Source organism: Diceros bicornis, chromosome 28 (genome assembly GCF_020826845.1).
Source record: "Diceros bicornis minor isolate mBicDic1 chromosome 28, mDicBic1.mat.cur, whole genome shotgun sequence".
In the NCBI taxonomy this organism is placed as follows: Eukaryota; Metazoa; Chordata; class Mammalia; order Perissodactyla; family Rhinocerotidae; genus Diceros; species Diceros bicornis.
Window position 1 is genome coordinate 15,463,510 of NC_080767.1, and position 21,893 is coordinate 15,485,402.

Sequence of the window (21,893 nt, forward strand, 5' to 3'; positions counted from 1 at the left end):
ACACTCATTGGTTTAAAGTTATACTCCTGTTCATTTAAAAAAATGTTTGCTCTATCCATTCTTAACTGTTCACAATCTATGTAGTATTAAACAATAAAAAGAAGAAATGTTGTAAGGTATAGGTCTATTTACTCTCCATCCTACCATACTTTAAGTTTTAGTTTTCTATGTATTATACCTACATACATTATAAATCCCACAAGACAATGTCATATGTTTTTGCTGTGAACAGTGACGTGTATTCTACAAAAATTAAAATAAAAAGTATTTTATATTTACCCATATTTATCACTTATATATGATACTCTTCATTCATTCCTGAAAGTCCAAGATTCCATTTGGTATCATTTTCCTCAATCTGATGTACTTTTATTATTTTTTTATTTTAATTATTTTCTGATGTACTTTTCAGTACAGGTCTGCTGGTGACCAGTTCCCTGGTTTTTCATTATCTAAAAATTTCTTTATTTCACTTTTATTCTTGAAGGATATTTTGCTGAATTTGAAATTCTGGGTTGGCAATTATTTTCTTTGAACACTTTAAAGATGTTCCACTCTCTCCTAGCATCCATGGTTTCTGGTGAAATGTCTATGGTGTTTTCTCTTGTGTTCTCCTATAAATGTGATGTTTTTCTCTGACTGCCTTCAAATTTTCCTCTTTATCTTTGCTGGTCAGCAGTTTGACTATAATGTGCTGAGGTATGGATTTCTTCAATTAATCCTGTTTGAGAATTTTTGAGCTTCTTGAATTTATAAATTTATATCTTTCAAAAAAACTAGGATGGTTTCTGGTATTTTTTTTCTTCAAATTTTTTTCCTGTCCTATTCTCTCTCTCAATGAGGCGTTTTGAAGTTATTTCACAGGTCTTTGAGGTTCTTTTAATTTTTTTCAATTTTTTCATATTCCGTATTCAAATTAGATGATTTCTATTGATCCATCTTCAAATTCACTGACTGTTTCCTTTCATCTCTATTTTGCTGTTAGGCCTACCCATTGAGTTTTAATTTCAGATGTTCTATTTTTCAATTCTAAAATTCCCATTTGTTTAATTTTTATATTTTCTATTTCTCTGCTGAAGTTTCTGTCATTCATTATGAGTGTATTTTCCTTGACCTCACTGAGTATGCTTATAATAGCTATTTTAAAATCCTTTCCTCATAAACCAACATAATGACTATCTTGAGGTTGGCATCTCTTGTTTACATTTTTCCTTGAGATTGAGTCACATTTTTCATATGTTGAGTATTTTTACATTATATCCTGGAAATTGTGAATGTTATATTGTAGGGACTCTGGATTTTGTTATACTACTCTAAAGAGTGTTGATGTTTTATCTTAGCAGGAAACCAACTTGGTTTGACTTGAACTGAAAACTGTAATGCCTATGGTGGGTGGAGTTTCAGACCTGACATCAGTTCTTCAAGTTTTAACTACTAGCTGCTTTCCATTTGACCCACTTATTCATGATTCAGGGATTAGGCAGAGACTTAGGCTGAGTTTATGCACAGAATTTGGTGTTCTTTCTTCCTGACTTTCTTCTCCTCTCACTCTCAAGTTGTCCACTTTCCCTGGGCTTTTTTCACTTGGTTCCTCCAGCCAGAAGAGTAGCAGACGTTTTCTTGGAATTTCAGCCACACCAACTTGGCCACAATTCTGGCTGCGTGCAGGGCACACCTGAAAAAACTGGAATTCACTCTGTGCTGGTTTCTTGCTACAATTTTTGACTGGCTTCCAAAATATGCCTGCTTTTTTTGAGTTCCTGGATCCCTTAAGAGTTTATTTTTTTTTCTTCCAAGATTTACAGATGTTATTTATGGGAGGATAAGTTGTTAGACAATCATTCCTTCTTGTTAAAAGCAAAACTCTGTATTTTGTTTTCTATCCTTGGAGGTCTATGATTTGCTTAGTGCTTCCTTCATTAATCCCCACCTTACTTGAGCTAGCTTGGTTGGATTTCTGTTTCTTTCAAAACCATAACAGAAGCCATTAGTTATGGTGAGAAGAACTACTCTAGACTTAGCAGAATGGAGCAAGGGCAAGGGCAGAGGTTTGGGAAACAGACATGTCACTATATTTCAGCTATATGACTCAAGCAAAAATTTGTGTTAGTTATCTATTGTTGTATAACAAATTACTCGAACACTTAGTAACTTAAAACCAGAAACATTTATTATCTCACATGGACTCGGAGGGTCAGGAATTTGGGAGCTACTTAGATAGATGGTTCTGGCTTAGAGTCTCTCATGAGGTTGCAATCAAGCTGTCAGACAAGGCTGCAGTGCTAAAGACTTGACTTGACTGGGGCTGGAAAATCTATTTCTAAGCTCACTCACTGTTGGCAGGAGGCTTTTGGCAGGAGGCTTCCATTTCTTGCCACATGGGCCTCTTTATAGGGCTGCTGACAACGTGGCTTCCCCCAGAGCAAGTAGAGAGGGGTGGCGGGGGAGAGGGAAGAAAGTGGTTAGCACTTAATTCACATAAATAAAACTCCTTTCTTATGCTGCCCTTAGCAATTGGCTTTAATTGCCTGGAATCTAAACTGCTAGGTTGCTGGTTTGCTTTCTGTGGCATTCATAGCTCTTGGTCACATTGAAGCTGTTGAGATGATTCAGCAACATTACCAAAACCTTTAACCTGGGTCAGTCTTATAGTTCTAAGATGAGTTTGGAGATGTGCAAGAATTCCAAGTATCAGGCTGGATGTCCTGAGAGTCTATTTTGATCTTTGAAGACTCCAGAGGGCACAGGAATTTGTAAAGTTAAGAAGAGAATAACTGGGATGATTCTGGTCCTTCTCTCATTTAACAGAATCCCCTCCCCTCCCTCTACTCCCCCCCTGAGGAATTCCCACCAGGATTGCGGTATGGAGGCCTGTATCCTGGCCTTTTCCCACACTGTAGTCAGCACTTTTCCATTGATTCTATTCTTATTTGTGAGGAGGAAGTTGGACTTTAATGGTCAACTCCTGTAGTTGGCTGTCCCCCGCAGTGGGATGTTTCTTTTGTGCCACCTCTGGAGTTTCCTATTCTCGATCTCTTTGTATTTTTTTCTGTATCCATATTATTTGTACCATAGACTTGGTACAGAAGCTAGCATTTTGGTTGTAGCTTGTGGACCTTAGAGTGTATTTAAATCTGCGGGGCTTTTCAGATTGGGGGATTGCTGAACACATGGAATTATGCTTGCTTTTAACCTCTTACACCTGTAACAACAACAACAAATCCTCTCTGTGAGGGCACCTGGAGAACCTGACATCTGAACCGAGTCTCCCTCTTTGTTTCTGGCCAGGATGTCTGCCTATATTTCCACCCTCGAGGATGACAATGAAGATGGCTTGACCTGTCCCTTCCATACGTCTCCTTCCATATTCGAAGGTACCACTCAAGCAATAAGAACATTCAACCATATGTCTAATTGATGCTAAAGACCAAAGAGGACATGGGAGGGAAGGCAGGAACCAATGTGTAGTTAAACTTCCTCAGTTTCCCCAGTCATTTGGAATCAGTTGGTCTGAAGAGACGTAGACTGCAGAGGGCACAAGCTCACCTGAGCACTTTTCTGAACTAGTGGAAACCAGCACAGCCCTCTCTGCATTCTTCATGTCAGGGGAGAATCCTTAAGCCCAGGGGTTACCTCTTTTATATTCAAAATTACATCATAGTGCTTCTGAGAACAAGAGGAATGAAAAAGCTCTCTGATGTCTTTAATTGAGTGGGTCTCATTTGCTTCTTTGGGTCCTATAGCAGTAGTCACTAATGCACACTCTGGAGCCATTCTGCCTGGGTTTACATCCTCGCTCTGGGACTTACTAGCTGTGTAGCCTTGGGAAAATCACATGTGCCCCCCTCTCTGCCTCAGTTTTTTTATCTGTACAATGGGGATAATTATGGTGCCACCCTATAGGGTTGCTATGAATACTAAGTGAGTCAATAAATATGGACAGCTTAGAACAATGTCTGGCACTTTGTAAGCACTTTATTAGCTGCTGCTGTTGGTCTTTTCTCTCTTCTCACTTCGCTTGTCCTTCTCTTTCTTCTTTTTATGTCTTCTGGCTCCTGGCCTTTCCTTTAGTTCCTGGGATGACCAAAAGATGTGCCCACATAGGGAGGAGCAGACAGCAAGACTGCAGAAATTACACTTCAGGCCCATAGAACTTGTATTTCCAGAAAAATAATGTATCTATTGAGTCCTTAATATATATTAAAAACGTAACATGTATTTCTCTAATTCTTACAGCAATGCTGGGAGATAGATATCATTACTATTTTACAAATGAAGAAACAGAGTGGTACCTTGTCCAGAGTCCTACAGGTAGTAAGGGCAGCATTGAAAGTCAAACTGGACCCTATCTTACTTTAAAGCCCATGCAATTTTCTCTAGGCTATTGGGACTTTTGTAATTTCTTAGCTCCTTGCACTAAAATTCCCAAGCCTAGACCTGGGGAAAGGGATGGGTGGGAGAGCTGTATGTATTTGGCCAGGAGCTCTCCTTGCAGAAAATGTGTAGAAAGGGCTAAGGTTTGTGGCTAGTTGAGTGCTCCTCTCCCACATTAACAGGCTGCAGGTGGCACCAGCAGCATGACCAATGACTCTGTGCCATTTCACCCTTTTCACACTTAATCTTGGCCTTGGCAGATTTTGGACTAACTATGCTAAGTGCCTTTGGGTATATGTCTAGGTTTATACGGGGCAGCACAATGGAGGGGAGCATCTTTATTCTGAGTGATGTTGATACAGTTTTGCCCAAATACATAGAATATTCCCATCTCCACTGATTCCTTTCCTAGTAACAAAACCATGGGCCATGAGTGGGCTCGCCTATGTACCTCTCTACAGAAAGACATAAAGTATGGCAGTGTGTTTTTGTGCCAGTAAGCAGAGAAGTTGTCAGGTTTTCTTTCTCTTCTTGTTTTTCCCAGGGTTGTCACTTGGCATTCTGGGTAATGTGCATATTGATTGGTGCATATTGATTGGCATTGCAGCCACCCTAACAAAATGAACAAATGAGATGTAGAGTTTCTCTTTTAACATACAAATTTGGGGGAAGATGCTGAATTAAGGAGAAGATGCCTTGGTACCAAATAAAGTGAGTTAGGCTGCCAGCAGAAGTGCTAAGGAGGAGACATTTTGTAATTTATCAAGTTTTAAGTTGTCTCTGTCTCACTGATAAACAGCAGTGTTATTCATTTGGATTAGCTAAAAAGCCTTCTCCCAGACAGGGATCTGATTCTGAGTTTGGAGATTCCTTGCTGATTATAAGCTAAGGCTCCTGAATGGGTTTCCTTGTCGTCTCCCCTTTCCCACCCAGCAGAAGGTGGAGTTCTTGGCAGTTACATTCCAGCTCTGTAATTCCTTATTGTGCCTCCTTCCTCACTAATTCATTCTGAACTCCAGACACAGTGATTTCCCCTTGCTTCAAACTGGGTTTACCTAATTATTAACCCAGCAGGAAGAATTAACTTTTAACTCTAGTGTTGTTTTTGTATCTCTTGAGACATCTCAGCATGACTGAGCACCACGCAGTCTGAGCAGTGATTTCTGGACCTGGAGCGTGGTTGTAGAGGAGGAGACTTGAGGGGTGGCTGGTAACATAAGGAAACCCGTTTTGATGGGAGTAAATGTCTGCAAGTGAGCATTCACTAATGAGGCTGAGAGCTTGTTTATAGCAAATAATAACAGTTATTATTCTTCACTTGCTATGAATCACCCTAGCACTGGGTCGTGTACAACATGCCAAGGTTTTTGCTGAGTGTTTCCTCCTAAAGTCATATGGACAAGACAACTCCAACATGTGAAGGGTAATCCATTGAGAGGAGTGGGGAGTTTTCTTGATCTTCTGTCGCTAAGTCAATAAATAAAGACAAATAGCTAATGTGTATATATGTGAAATAATAAATCCACAGTCAGTATAGTCAAGGAAGGGTGGGAAAAGTTCATTGAGAGAGAGGAACAATGTGTGAAAGAGAATAATAAACAAAGTTAAATGCTATTTGCTATGAATTTATAACAATAGCTACCATATTGAGATCTCACTTGGTGCCAAGGCAAATCTAGGTGCCACCTATTTTTGTAAACAAAGTTTTATTGGAACACAGTCACACCCGTTTGTTCATGTGTCATCCATTGTTGCCTTCACACTCTAAGAGCAGAGTAGAGTAGTTGCCACAGGGACTACATGGCCCGCAATGCCTAAAATATTTACTATCTGGCCCTTTATAGAAAAAGTTGGCTGACCGGTGTATTAACTCATTTGGATCTCAAAATATCCTTAGGTGACGATCATTATCCCTGTTTTATAAGTAAAGAACCTGAAGCACAGATAGGTCAAACAACTTGCCGAAGGTCACATGGCTAGGAAGTGGCTGACTCAAGATTCAGACTCAAGCAGTCTGATTCCAGAGCCTGCGCTCTTCACTGCTACTCCGCACTGCCCGTCCTACTGTATATGACATGACACGATTCAAGGATTCTAGTCGCCTTGCAGATAGAAAGAAATTTGAACTCACCACTCTGCTGTGTCTCTCACCAGCCTGGCTCAGACTCTGTCTGGACAGAAGAGCAATTTGGGTGAGTTAGAGGCAAAAATGGGGAAGTGGTTGAAGAGAGTGTCAGCAGTGAAGGCACTTACTCTCTACTACTGGGTCAGATACGCTCGACTGAGTTCTGCCTAGGCAGACACTGGTCTTTCCTTTATTAAAATTTACTTCCTGCCTGGCAGTGCAATTGGCACACAATAGGAATTCAAAGAATATTTGTAGAATTAAAGATTGGATGTCATTGTGGGGTTCCTGTCCAGTTTCCATTACCTCTCCTTCCTGATCACAGCACCTTGAATTTCCTTTGAGAAAGTGCCTCTCCTCTATAGTCATTCAGGTAGACTGAGTGGGACTGACCTCACGCCTGACTCCAGTGGCCAGCTCTGATTAGCCTAAACTAACCAAAGTATCCCTTCTGCCTATTATGATTGGTTCAGGGATGGACACATGATTTAAGGTAGTCCTATCCGAGTGAAGCTCGCCCCTGCGATGGAACTGCAGAGGCAGTTCCCATGGAAGATGGTAAAGTGAGGATATGAAGAACGGAACTGCCTCTACCATGAGAGGAGAGCCGGTAGTTGCCAACGGGCCACCACGTGGAGGGAGCTAACTCAGACTGCAACCTGGGATCTGAAACCAGACTCATCTCTGAACTATTTAGTTATGTAACCACCCCCCCAACCCCCGCACCAATAAAAAAGAAGAGAGAGAGAGAAAAAAATTCACTTTTTTACTTAAGAAGATTTGACTTGGCTCTTCTGCTGTTTGTCACCAAAATATTTCTAATTGATACAGGCAGTAACCTGGCAGAGTTCAAAGAAGATGGGACTGGAGTGAGGAAATCTGTGTTTGAGACTCAGCTTTCCACCTGATAAATTGTGTTTCTGCATAAGGTGCCCTATTTGTGATTCTTGAGTTTCTCCTCTTGAAGAAAGGACGCTGCCCCATCTTCCTCGTAGGACTGCTGTGAGGAGGAGGATACACTATTCATGTATTCAGAGTTGAGTTTGAGGGTAGAGCAAGAAAGTCTCCCCAGCAGGGTTGACATCAGGTAGACTGAAGTCAGCTCTGTTCTGTCCACTGGGGTACAGCAAAGCCTTCCAGAGCTTTCTTAGTCTTGCTCCCTTGGCAATCACACAACGGTGAGATGATGCCATTTAAGTATCTGGTTTGATAGACATCTCACTTTATTGGTTCCCAAGGGGAAAGATTATTTTATGAATCTCTCCCAGATTTTCTACTTTGGGTCAGGAGTGGAGGACACAGAGGTAAGTAGATGACTAAGCAGAACACCGTGCTGACTCAGATGGAAGGAATCAGGTGGAGGATAGATGAGTACACATGAGGTTGCAGAGAGGGCACAGCTGCACCTGACCTGCATAACGTCCACACTTGTTTCCAGGTGGAAATTTTTAAGTAGTCAGCCTAGTGTACCACTGGGATGGGAAGCAGACAACCAGGCTTGTGGTCTGGGTGCCACCTCTCTGTGCAACACTGGGCTAGTAACTAAATGACTAAAACCTCCTGATGCCTTGGTTTTTCCCATCTGTTAGATGGGTATCTTGTACCTGCCCTGGCAACCTCACATTGCTGGTGTGGGGATAAAATGAGAGAATGTCAATGAAAATGCTTTGTGTTTGCAGAAAGCCCAAGTAGGGTGATATATTTGAAAAAATTCAGAAGCTGCCCATGTTTTTAAGACTTAGTTCTTGCTCACTGAAATACTTTGCAAAGGGAATTCTTGCTGTATGAATTATACTCTCCAATGGCATATCTCACAGGGCATGGTAACTTCTAAGCTACTTACGATCTTCAGGACTCAGCGTGTACATGTAGCTGCTTTCTAGAGGAGGCCTGTGGATGATCATCATCATCATCACCACTATCATCCTCTTGAGCATCTGCATCCTTATCATCACTACTACCATGTATTAAATGCCACAGGTATATCAGGTATTATGGTTGGTGCCTTATATACTTTCTCTAATTTAAACCTATGATATCCTTATGAGATATTGTCCCCTTTTCACATATGAGAAAATCCAGATTCAGAGAGATTGAGTTTCCCAAGGTCACACAGCTAGTGGAGAGTGTGCTGTAACCCAAGCCCTGCTCTTCTCACTACAGCATGTTGCCTCTACCAGAGGGAGCTTTGGAATTAGACCTGGAAGTTCTGATCTCACTCCATGGCTTCAGCAATTCAACACAAAGGCTCTGGTCCAACCCTTTTCCTTTTGTGTCTCAGTAAGTCATATTTCATCCCTCTCCCCTCCGATCCCACCCTCATTGCCGGGTTCTGGAACCGTCTGAGAGTTTCTGGTCTATAGTTCAGCTTCTCTCCCCAGGCGTTCGAGGAAGGCATTCTCCACAAAAGGGGAAAACACATTTTATGAAAGCAAACATGCAGTCCTCAGCAGTTTTACTTATCTTATTTATACACTGCAGTGCAGCTTTCTATGACCTGGTGATTATCATTTCCCAGAGCCATCATCATTTTAAAGCTACCTGTTCATCCCGCTTCAGCAGATGGTACTTCGCGAGGAGTATTGTAAGAGCTTTCAAGAAAGAAAACAAACAAAAGGAAGGTGTGTGGTTGGGTCAGCTAGAGGAAGAACTCACTTGCATTTTCTCCCGACACTGTTCCCTTTCAGCTGGGGCTGTGAGGTGGGAAGGGACACTACGGGTTTCCAACTACTGGGGGAATTTAGGTGGTGAGTTTCTTTTTTTTTTTTCCCTATCAGTTGGTGACATGGAATAGGCAATCTGCATACAGTTGGTTTAAAAAATTCTTGTATCTGATCTTTCCAATGAAATCTGTTTGTTAAATTAAAGCCATTCGTCCCTTCACTTACTTATTCGACAAAACACTTTCGAGCACCCACCCTGTGTGGGGTGCTGTTCTGGGTTTGAGTTCTGACTGCCACAAATAGTTCTATGTCCTTGGGCTAACCCTTTGCTTCTCTGGATCTCAGTTTTTCCTTCTGTAAAATGAGGGGGCTGCCTCAGGTTGCTAAGTCTCCTCCCAGAAGCAAAGGGGTTGGAGTTTGTATGGGTCTTTTACAGATAGAAAATCCTCAAGTTGCAAACAAGCCAGCCTTATTTCTCAAGGAGAACTCTCCACAGGGTTACAATTCAAGTTAGGTTGGCTGCGCAGGCTGAATAAGGAGCAAACTATCCCTCCTCTATGTTTCAAACTCTCTGAAATGCTTAATACCTTAGAGCATTGTTTCTCAACCTTTTTTTCATTATCTCCTCCATAAAGAGCCTTTTTAGACATTTATTTTCTAATCCTCCTCCCCCCAAGAATTTTAATACCACAGAAATACTGGACACCTGTTTATGTACTATGACCTTTGAGAAGTGGGGAAAAAGATTGTAATATCTAAGATTTTTTGGCCTTCAAGAACCAAATTTCACCCCCTTGGGAGTTATATTACACCCCCCCGCCCCGCCCAGCCCCTCCTTTGAGAATGCATGCCCTAGAGCAGTGATTTTTAAACCTGTTTTTTTTAGCCTGTGCAAATTCTATGCAAAATTCAATATATGAAAGTGATAAAAGTAATATGTTAGTAGTATAAATGTATTTTAGATGTTAAATTATATAAACATGTTCTATCACCAAGTCAGCCAGTGAGGAAACTAGCAAACAGCCTGGTAGAGTCTCCAAAAGTAACCTTTTGAGGTTACTTTTGAACATTGAGAATATAACACTTGAATATACTTCTTGTTTTTTTAAATTATAGTTTTATAATATTTTAAAATATATTTAAAAATTCAAATCAAACATTTCGAAACCCCTAAAACACTGGAACACAGTTTGAAAATCATTGCTCTAGAGTCTTCTAGAACATGGACTTTGGAATCAGATGAGATGGGTCTGAGTTTATTCTCAGTTCCACCACCTCCCAGCTATAAGATCAGGGGCAAGTCGAGAGCTTCAGTTTCGTCATCTGTAAAATGGGTATTGGAATATCTACCTCAGAGAGTAACTATGGGGATTGCAATAGATGCAATTGCCTGGCACACAGTAGGCTCTCAGTAAACACTGGTTATCTTTTGCTACACTCTATGTCTTTGTATTTTCCACTGACCATAGCAACTTGTGCCTGAACACACAGCAAATGATAGCTGCAGAGGGACTTGTGGCCAAATCAAACAAGGAGGGGTTCCAGTATCACTCTCAGTGACTCTGTTTTCCTTTTCCTGGACCTGGAACAGGGAAGGGTATTATTACTCTGCCTGAGATCATGTTAAACTGGCATGAATCCTGACTTGTTTTTTTATGAATCTGATGGGCCCAGCTATTAACTCTTCATATTCTGAGTAATGTAAATCTTGTCTTGTAAAAAAAAAAAATCACATATCGTTAAATGGAGACCACCCAGTTTTATAGGTGGTAACACCAAATGTTGTTTTATAACAAACTTTCTAATAAAGTGTGCTCCATTTTGATAGAATTTAGCAGTACATACCATTTTTTTATTTGGACATCTGAGTAGTCTATTTACGTACATTTATGGATTGGGCGCATCTTGAATGTAATGATAACCATTGAGTACCATTGACCATATTCTTTTCAAAGCTCTAATTGGGCTTGTTCTCCATAAAGATGAGAGAGGACTTCATGGGGTTTGGGACCAAAATAATTAAGAATACTACCAGATACAGATGTCATAAGGACAATTCAGAGAATTGGGCTGTGGTCTAGTCCCATTTGAATTGCTTCTGGGATTTTGCTGTGGTCATCTGTAGAAGAGGCAGTGTGAGTTCAAGTAACATGCATTCTTTTAGATCCATCAGTGTGAAAACCAGAAATGATGATCCCAATGACCCCTTCCCCCCTCTAACATGTTTTGAAGAGGAAAAAATGATGGGGGGCAATGAGGAAAAAATGTACAACTGGTTCACTGGGATAACTTTAAAATTTCTTCTAGGGGAAAAATTTATATGTATTTCTTCTGTTGTATGTGTGTTGAAGCCTATGGTTGATAAAACTGAAGTTCTACATCATAAATTCCCATTTGGGCATTCAGTTCTGAGAACCTGCATCCAGCAGCCTTATCACTTTGAATTGAAGTCAAATCACTAATGGAATCTGCTAGCTTTTCACACACTGAAATTAGCTTTGATTCTTTCCCTCAAACGTATGTTGAAAAGCACCATGTGCATGCTGTACACTGACCCAGCAAAGCAATCGATGCCAAGGAGGAGGCTTGTGGACTCACCTACTGGGGTTGAGAGAAAGAAATATATTTCTTTCAGGAGTAGAAACAGGATTTCTGAGCTCTCTTCTGGCCCCAAAGAAGGGAGAGCCTCCTCCTTCCCTCCCTAAGAAGGAACAGAAAGTAAATGCCATTTTCCTTTGCGACTGTGAATAATAACATTTATGCTCTGAGATCGGTTTGCTTCTTTAATATGAAAAACGATATCCTGTTTGGATGAGACATTTCCTTGAATGCTTAGCATAAATTGAGCCCTTAAGCTTTTAACAAGAAATTCTGGGCTGTCTTGCCTGAAAACCTAGAGTGGATCTTGGAAACATTGCAGTTTTCTTGATTTGCAAAAACTAGCCTTTTCCTTGAGATTACTGACAGCACTCTTTGTTTGATATTCAAGAAGAGCCATCTGAAATAATCCTTGTTTGTCTATCATTTTTTCTTTCTGTGTCTTTGTCTCATTGTCTCTCTCTGATTCTAACACTCACTTGTCTCTTTCTGTCTCTCTTTCTTTCTTTGTCTCTCTCTTCTCATCCCCTTTTCCCTTCCTCTCTCTTCACACTCTCTCTTTCTCTCATTTGATCACACACACACACACACACACACACACACACACACACTTCTCCTTTTTATTTTTTATCATGCTCTCAAGTGACACGGGCCCAGTTAAGGTATTACAAAGCTGAGAGATAAGTATGCTGGAGAAGGAAATGCATTTTTCGTCACTCACAGTGACAATTAAAATGACAACAACAAGGCCAGGCTCTTCCATCATTGTTTTTTAATGCTGTCAGCACCAACTTTGCCAGAATTATCCTGTCTGATGTATGAGTGGACTTGGTCATTTTTTCACATTGTGCCATCCAGAGCCTCAATATCATTTAAAAGAATAAATTAGCTTCCATCTCATTTAAAGGAGCATTCTAAAGACCCTTCTCAGTAACAAGCTCCCCTAGCCAGAGAAGGTTAATTCAGGGGGCTGGGATGTGTCTATAGATATAAAAATCTCTTTCTTTGTAGCATAGATGCTGGTTTGAATTCTGGTGTCAAGAGAACAAAGGCATTTTGGTGAACCACATTTTGATTCACTGAAAGGACTCAGTGGGCAAGTTGTAGCCACTGAAACCGGGATTGTAATACATATATATTAGAGATATTGAATACATACCTTGCCCATCATTCAGTTCTGGAGAACACCCATAGGAGGACAGAAGCACTTGGAGTCCTTCCAAGGAAATATAAACTGCTAGTTGTTTCACAGTGTGGTTTGCATTCTCGTACCAGGCAGGATGTAGCTCCAAGCTAGGCAGAGACTTTCGTTGAACTTCTTTGAGACAGGGCTTCCTCTTCCTGTGGGCTGGGTTCCCTGCCCTGCTTCTGTCTTTTCATTTAGACACCTACAATTAAGAGTCTACTGATGGACTGAATGGGGTCCAAAGAGAACCTGTATTCATGTCTGCAGCTGCCAGAGACCTCAGAGAATTTTATTCTTTCAGTGGTTTTCTGGAGAGGGAATGAGTTGGAGAATTCACTGCTGGGCAGAGGCTGGGGCCACTATCCCCTCATCTGGAGAGACTGAAGTCTGACCTTTCTCCTAACATGTGACCTTCTGAAGTAGGCCCTTGGGTGACATAAATCAATTCTTGATCAATAGGGAGCATGGATAATAGAAACCCAACAAATCTGACTTAGAAAAGTCAACATATTTTTGTGTTCCTGGAGGTAGTTATATTTTAAGGTATATTTATTTGCTTGTCTAGAGATTGTGACCTCATTCTAGGCCTCTTTTTCTTTTGTCCATCACTCCAATGGTTAATATCTTTAAGCCTCAACTCAAATGACCTTTTTTTAAATCTTTTTTTTTTTTGGTGAGGAAGATTGGCCCTGGGCTAATGTCTGTTGCCAGTCTTCCTCTTTTTGCTGAGGGATATTGGCCCTGAGCTAATATCCATGCCCATCCTCCTCTATTTTGTATGTGAGACACTGCCACAGCATGGCTTGATGAGCAGTGTGTAGGTCTGCACCTGGGATCCAAACCTGTGAACCCCAGGCTGCTGAAGTGGAGTGCACAAACTTAACCACTACACTGCCGGACTGGCCCCTAAAAGTTTTTTTTTTTTAATTGATACCTGCCCTCCTGGGTGGTCTCTCCTCTTTCCTTATCTCTACTCTAGCACTTGTATTTTGTTCCAGGTATTGGTTTCTCTCTGTCTGTGAGACAGGGGCTCTCTGAGGGTGGGGACCATATTTTACTCATCTCTGTGCCCTAGGACCTAGCACAGCGCCTGGCACATTCTAGGTTCTTAGCGAATGCTGAATTGAATTCCACAGACCAATTTATGAAAACATTTTGAGAAAAAGAAGTATGATTTTGTGCTCTTGTGCCAAGCCTTCCCCAGCCTTAGTTCAGGTGCATGCTTGGAGAAAATTTAGAAACCATGGCATGGAGAAGGGTTATAAATCATTTAAGTAAAGTCAAAGGAAGTTGAACATCCCTGGGAACTCATCAATCCTAATTTAGTAGGACTGGGAGATGTTTCATATTTCAAACTCTGGCTTTCTGGTTTTTGAGGGTAATGCCATATTGACCAATTGTTCGTGCCCAACATTTTTTTCCTCCCCTTTTTCATCTGTGAATAGCAGTCTCATTGATGTTGGGAGATGTTCATGGACATTGAAAGCATTTCACTTCGTTGTTTAAAGAAGGCTTTGTCCTGAAGGCATGAGATTATTCTTTCACATGAGGTGGAAAAGAAAATAAGAAAGCCTCCCTCTGTCCTTGGGTTCACATGGTAGGAACTCTTTCTTGAAGCAATAAAAGCCTTTGGAGGAGACCTTTCAATATAAGGGTTTCATGTTAAGTACTGCACATGGGGACGGAAGCTAAATCCCAATTTACTGAGCTGTATTTCCCAAGATTTGTTCCCTCGCAGCACAGAGGCTCTGTGCAAGCTCCATCAGGCTACCGCAGACCAAGCCAGAGGATTTGAATATTAATGCCATTCAGGTTTCCTTTTAGAGGAAGCCCTCTTAGTCACAATAGTAGGACACTGCCTGCAAGTCTTTGACTGAACATGAAAACAAAGAGTTCAGAGTGTATCAATAAAAGGAAGGATCAAGAAAATGCACGCAAATCATGCCCACCCGCCCAACCTCTCCCACCTCTCTATCAGCGCGCAGAGAATGCTTTCTCCAGGGACGTGCTCATTGCATAATGAAGGCTTGTCATTTAGGAGCCAAAATAAAATCCGTTTTCCGTGTAGTCAGATACATTCTTGATGAGATTCCGAGTCTCACAAAAGAATGTTGCAGATTCCTTCCACTCATATCAAGCAACTAAATGTTGATCTGGAGAAACAAAGAAATGGAAAAAGAAAAATGAGTTTGTTGTCAAATTGAAATACCATGTTTTTGTATTGCTGGCTGATATATCTGTAATTCTCATCTGCCATTCCTTCATCGTATGTGCGTAAGAGTGTGTGTGTGTGTGTGTGTGTGTGTGTGTATAATTTTTCCCTCCAAACCTGCAAAATATTGCAAAACTAGATTTAAATATTTCAGGCGGACTGCGCCCAGCATTTGCGTTCCTCTGACTCATTCAGAGAAAAGACATCTGAGCAGAAATACAGCAGATAAAAGAGAAACCATTAATCCAAGGAAGATTACTGGCACAGAATCTTTATCCTGTATCCTTCCTGAAATGAGACAAAGATCTCACTATGTACATCCCTGGCTTAGCTTCAGATAGTAAGCAATATAGAAGTGTAGACATGGTCCTTTTTAAAGGCATACTGCATTTGTCTGAATTCTGAAGCATCATCCTTCTGGTAGATTCTTGCTGCCTTGAGTGTCTTGTTTTCTTCTCTGGTGTCTTCTGTCCTCGCTCTCATTCTTTCCACTGTCACCTTCTAATTGGGACCCTTGCCTTCCCCACGATGTTAGGGTTGACTTTGAAAAGACCATTACATCAAGTCTAGAGTAGGTACTAAGTGCTCTGGGTCATGAAGAGGAGAGACAAGGTCTCAGCTTAGATCATTAACTACAGAACTCTAGGTATAACTTTACTTTCTTCATCTGTAAGATGGGCGAATAGCTGACCCTTATACTATACTTGACACATAGAGATGTTGAGTTCATTTGGAAAAGCTTTGGGAGTAGAAGCAATGTGAAAATACACACTATCATATTTTAAGCATAATATTAAAAGCAAGTTGAATATAGAATTACATCATTTTGAGAGTGTTAGCCCTATTTACTAAGGACTTTTAAATCAGCTTTTCTTAGAAAGGAACTCCCCTACCTTCTTAGTTGAAACCAAACACAGTAATCGTCATTATTTTTGCCTTTTCTTGAGCATTTACTGCATGTACCAGATGTTATTCAGGAATTATCTCATTCCATTCTTACAACAACCCTGAAGAGTATCTGTTGTCTATTAGCATTTCCATTTTGAAGATGAAGAAATTGAAGCTTAGAGAGGGTAAGAAATTTGCCCAAAGACAGATACTAATGAGTGTCTGGATTTGAACTCAGGATTGAGTTTAAACTCTAAATTATTTCCAATATATTATCCTGCTACTGTAGTTTCCAGGGGTCCAATCAAGTTAGTGTTCTCAACTTTTATGTTTCTCCATTTACATATTTCCACTCCAGATGGATAAGAATATGTACAGTTATAAACGTATTAACACATGGTGGTTTTACAAGCAATTTCCAAGTTTAACAACCCTCCTCATCATCTCCTGATGAATCACCCCAATCTATGGGTCAAGCCTAATGCCTCTCATTCTTGATGAAAATCAAGAGCACTGGCCCTCACTCCCCATACACAAAGTGATATCTTTACTCCAAGTGTCCCATGGTGAGGGCAGTGCCCAGTCTGAATCTCCCATGGAGAAGTGACGCTGGTCTGAGGTGTCTCTGGGCACTGCAATTGTCTCCATCTTTATGGATCAGAAAGGTGTTATCAAATAAAGTGTGTTAAAATCCTCCGGCACCCCATGTACTCTGTAAATAGAAGAGATGATGGTAATAATGATGATGATGACTTAAAGCAGGGATTGTTGACTTAAAACAGGATGACTTAAAGCAGGAATGATAGTTAGAGGCTGCTCATCCTGTCTTTATTTCAGTGGACCTCCTTAGCTGAAGGTAAAAAGAGCATGGACAATAGTTTTCCCTCTGGTCATTGTCCTTTTCTAAGATTACTAGACAAATATAAGGCAAGATGCTGATGATGATGATGCGGATGATTAGAAAATAATGAAGCTATTCACAACCATATGAGATTGGTGTAAGCAATTGTTTCCATCTCAAGCAATAATTGGAAGTCAAATCTGTTTCTGACCACTGTGCCTGCTGAGCTCGCTGTGGTCATTGGCCATTTTTAAAATAATTTATTTCCACGTTGCAACAATAGCAAAACCTACTGTGTCCAATTAAATCTCTACTTACAGCAGCCCAGGGATTGTGAGCAGTTGCTGGAGACAGATCCATGTCCTTGTGACCTTATCTTCTTATACTTTGCATTCAGCTACGAAATTAAATTGCAGGAAATGATTCAGTTTTGAATCATTCCATTCCAAAAGGCAGAAGCCAAAAGTTCTCGTATAAGTGACAAACACGTGGACTGCTTTTTAGATGGGAAACATCTTTAAGCAGGCTCTGTAAACTGGACCAGAGGTTCAGACATCTCTAGGCCTGGTGGGATTTGAGCTTTCAGATTTGCTCCAGCGTCTTCTTACTTCTGTCACAGCCCCTTATTCAGATAGAGGGAGTTTGCCTTCCTTGTTTGCTAGGAAAATTTTTTTTTTAAGTTCCCTGGAAAAGACTCTTCTTGAGGCATTCTCAGTCTAACTTCCTCTTCTGGTTAAGAAACTGAAGGACAACATTAAAACTTGAGGTTATGGAGAGTTATGCCAATGGGGACTAAGCTGTGAGCATTTTGTTGATTTAAATGGACAGAAAGATGAGGTCAGAATAAAACCTTGTTTCTTCTGTAATTTAGAGGCTAGGAACCATGATGGCTTTTTTCCCCCTAATAATGCTCAAATTATCCATTCAGAGTGATTTGATTTCAGGTTTGAAGCTGGAGTTCACAGTAATAATCCTTCTCAGTATGAAGCACTTATTTATGGAGTAGTCTTTGCCATTTTTAATTGCACTTTCCCCTCATGCCCTTATTAATTATCTCTCTAGTTCCTCTTAGGTCTTGTCATGATGCCAAATATTGAAATAGAAAGGTTTATTTATTTCAAAGACATACAGAATAGGACAGGTTGTACAACTTGCTGTTTTGACTCTTAAAGGTTCATGCTTTCAGAAAGTATGCTCCATGTAAATTGGGGTGCTTCATGCAAATTGGGTGCCCCCCTGGATTTCCAGTTGATAATGGACCCTTGGGACTATTACTTGCTTGAAGTGTCCTTGGAAATCTCACAAAGCAAGGTGTTTTCTGAGCCTAGTGAAGCTGCAGTTTCCAATTATGATGCCCCTTTGCTCACAAATAGTCAGTGGCTCCCAAATACTCCTGGGATCAAATGCCACCTCCTCTAGTGTGACCCTAGCCTAAATTTTCCTCTACTTGGGCACAAGTCTCTTCAGCGTGCCCAAACTGGTCCCAACACTTTTCTGGATCAATGCTCACATCATTTCCTACATTTGGAATCTCCTCCTTCATGCCCTAGTTTGTTGAAATCTTACATGTAACCCTTCAAGGCTCATCAAATTTTCCGTTTTGCATAAAAACGGAAACCCTTTTATAAACCCTCCTTTGACTCTGCAGAGTACTCGGATTATGCTTCTTTTGTGGCATTGTGTTGCAACCATTAGTAATCTTGTCTTAACTGTCCCAGCTCGATTGTAAACTCCTTGAGGACAAGACGGTGCTCACTCATTTTTGTAGTCCCCCAGTGCTTTGCAAAATGTGTGGTGTGCAGTAAGTCACTATGTAGGCTTGTTGAACTCAATTGCAACAAAATATTCCAGTTCAGTTCTTGAGGATCTTTCTAGAGAAGGTTGGCAACAGAGAAGCCCCTCTGAAAGACCAGGTCTGACTGTCCTGCCTGGGCTCTGAACACTCCGGGGAATTAAGCGAGATCTGAAACAAACTTGATCCTAAAACTTATTGGGAGTAGCAATACCAGAAAATTCCATTCCTTAGCTCTAGGTGACAAGGACATGAGAAAATGAGACAATTATTGGCTGGAAACCAAGGAAATCTCTGTAGCTGAAAGGCAATATGGGGCTGAATATATATAAAGGGCTTAATTTTTTTGGCTTGAAATATCTGTGAATTACAGAAGGAACATTCTGGAGTTATATCTATCTTCTCGAGGCTGACTATAACCTTCTTGTATGAAAATATTCTTTGTGATGAGTGTTAGAGACGAGTGTTGCCCAGAGACGCAACTTTTATGTTTTGCTCTTTAAGAACAATTTCAATTCTCAAACTTACCCTTCTCTGACTTGTAGGGCAGTTGAATGTCTTCTAACTGAAGGATCTCGGCAGAGTGTCCTGATCTTCTTTGGAGGTTAGCATTCCAGCAAACATTTGGCTTAGAGAATTCCTAAAGCAGCAATGTGTACTCTGAAGGGCGGTTAAAATTTTAAGAAGCCAGTAGAAGCTTTGTGTGTGTGTTGCACTCTCTGGAATGTGAGAGCTAGTATTCTCTCTCACAATTTGTTTTTCTCCTGCACACTGATTACACACTCGGTATGTAATAGAGTGTATATTATGTTATTCTCAGACTGTTTTAAAGGAAACTACACATTCCTTCCTTCATGAGTCAGTTTCCTAGCTGTGGTATAGAAAAAAAGCAACCTGTCAGAGAAGCTGATGAAATGACAGATTATTTTTTTTAACGGACTTAAATTTTCTGCGATATTCTAAGTGAATCATCCACTGAGTGGCTTTCCCTTTTGTGTGTATATTTTGAAGTGCCAGTCATGGTTGAGTGTTAATAATCAATCTGGCCATTGATCTCTGAAGACACAGAGTATCTTTCCAAATGCGCTGACGATTACGTTTAATACAATTTTATGTTCTTGGTGGGGAGAGGAAAGAAAGGACGATTACATATTGGTGGGTTTTGTTTGTTTTTGACATTTTGACTTTTTGAATCTTTCCTTATACATCTTTTCCTCCATCCGTCACCCCTCCATCCATCAAACATTTAATGTGCATCTCTGCTATGTGTCAGGCTCTGTGCTAGGAGCTGGGAAGTGTCTGTGAAAAAGCCAAGACCTCATGGGAGACAACTAAAGAACAATTTCCAAGGAAAAAAAAGCTTCAGACAGTTCCCCGATAACTGCCCTTTCTCTGTTGTCTGCTACTGGCCTGATACAAACCCTCTTCCCTCCCTTCATAACCCCACAGCCCCGAAGACCTTTGTGGGCCTTAGAGGTCAGCTCACAGATGTGGCCCTGGGACACCCTCCTCTTTATCTATGTTGTACTTACAAGAGATGGAGGCACATGGGTCTTTTATAATTTTTTTTTCCTTTTTCTTTTTTGATTAGCATCTGCACAAATGGCCTCAGTTCATTGCTTTAAACTAACTAATCCGGCTTGTTAAGATGGAGATTGTCATCCACAAGTTGTTATTAGCAGGCTTGTAAAGGAAGAGGGTCTCAGGCAGAGCAGGGCAGGCTTGGAGAAAGGTTATATAATATAATATGTTCTTCAGGCTCCATATGAGGGGAGACAATGCTGCCTTAAAGAACCTGTTTTCAAGTGCTACTTAGGGGCTTCCATAGTCTTGCCTATTCTACCTCATGAAAAGGGAGATCCAATCATTGCTTTCTGGAAACTATTCTCCTCATCTCTTTGGCTGTCATATGTATTTAACAGTAGTGCCCTCAAGGACAATGGGGTGGGTAAGCGTGCTAGGGGGCTCCAGCCTACAGCCTGTAGGTTTTCATTTCACATCGCCCGGTTTGCTAAGAATGGTCTTCTTTGTTTCCATTTTGAGTCCTGGCTGAATTCTTATATGTTGTCTGATCTTCAAGCTCAAATAGCCAAGGGACCAGGCAGCTGTGAATCAACCCTGTGTGTGTGTGTGTGTGTGTGTGTGTGTGTGTGTGTGCGCGCGCGCGCGCGCGCGCACGCGCGCTTCCTAGCAGGTAACATAGCAAAGAAGACAGTATACTTTTCCTTATTTCTTTAAATCGATAGGGATTTGGAGGAAAAGACTTTAATAAAATAGAATCGTGACTGATTATTTTCCCCCTTTCCGAGCCCTGCTGTAAAATCAGAAGGTTATGAATAGCAAGAGGGGAAAAAAAAAACCCCTTTTCAATGTAGTCCTGTGGGTTTAAACCCAAACCTTCGATTTATAATGAAAGCTCAGTGTCTATATACTCACCTCCACCTTATGAGATGGATCTCCTTTCTGACTGCAGAGTGTAAGGAAATCTTCCACATGCCTTCACTTATTGGGAAGGTACACAGTTGCTTATCTGTTGTTTTTCTTCCACATAGTCTACGTTATGATTTGGAAATTCAACATCATGTATTTTTTTCCCCCAGGCCAGATGTTTTATCCTGCTATGTTAAGTCATCTTGACATGTTGCCATGAAATGGAAACAACTGCTAGTTTTAATATTGCTCCATATCTTTATTACGAGGTACGTCTCACGCATCTTAATTCCTCATAATCTGCTTCTCTGTTGTTCTCTGATCTTCTTCATCCCAACCCCCTTTGCTCCTGAAGAAGGCATATTGTAATTGTATGACAGTCGTGTCCCAGTAGCTAAAGAGGTTCTAGATAGCATAATGAATATACAGCATATTATCTCCCAGGATGTGCGCCTGTGTCTTTAATCACAGCTGGAATGCAAAATCGGGCTCCACCTTTCAACTCTATCTCCATCATGCTGAGAGAGTGAGAGAGAGCGAGACGGAGACTGCTAGACAGCTCGAAAGAGATTGCAGCTCAGATGTCCTGAAAAACAGCAAATCCCTCAGACCTGGCAGATTCCGTTACCATGAGAACTGCAGATATTTCCATTGTGATGGTTTGCTCCAGCAGCCATCTGTTACACCCATTTGATTAGGAAGTACAGTTCAGCTTGTATGGGATTTTCATCACACCTTATCCCAGGGCAGTATAGGGAGGCTCTTGCTTTTTTATATGCTAAAC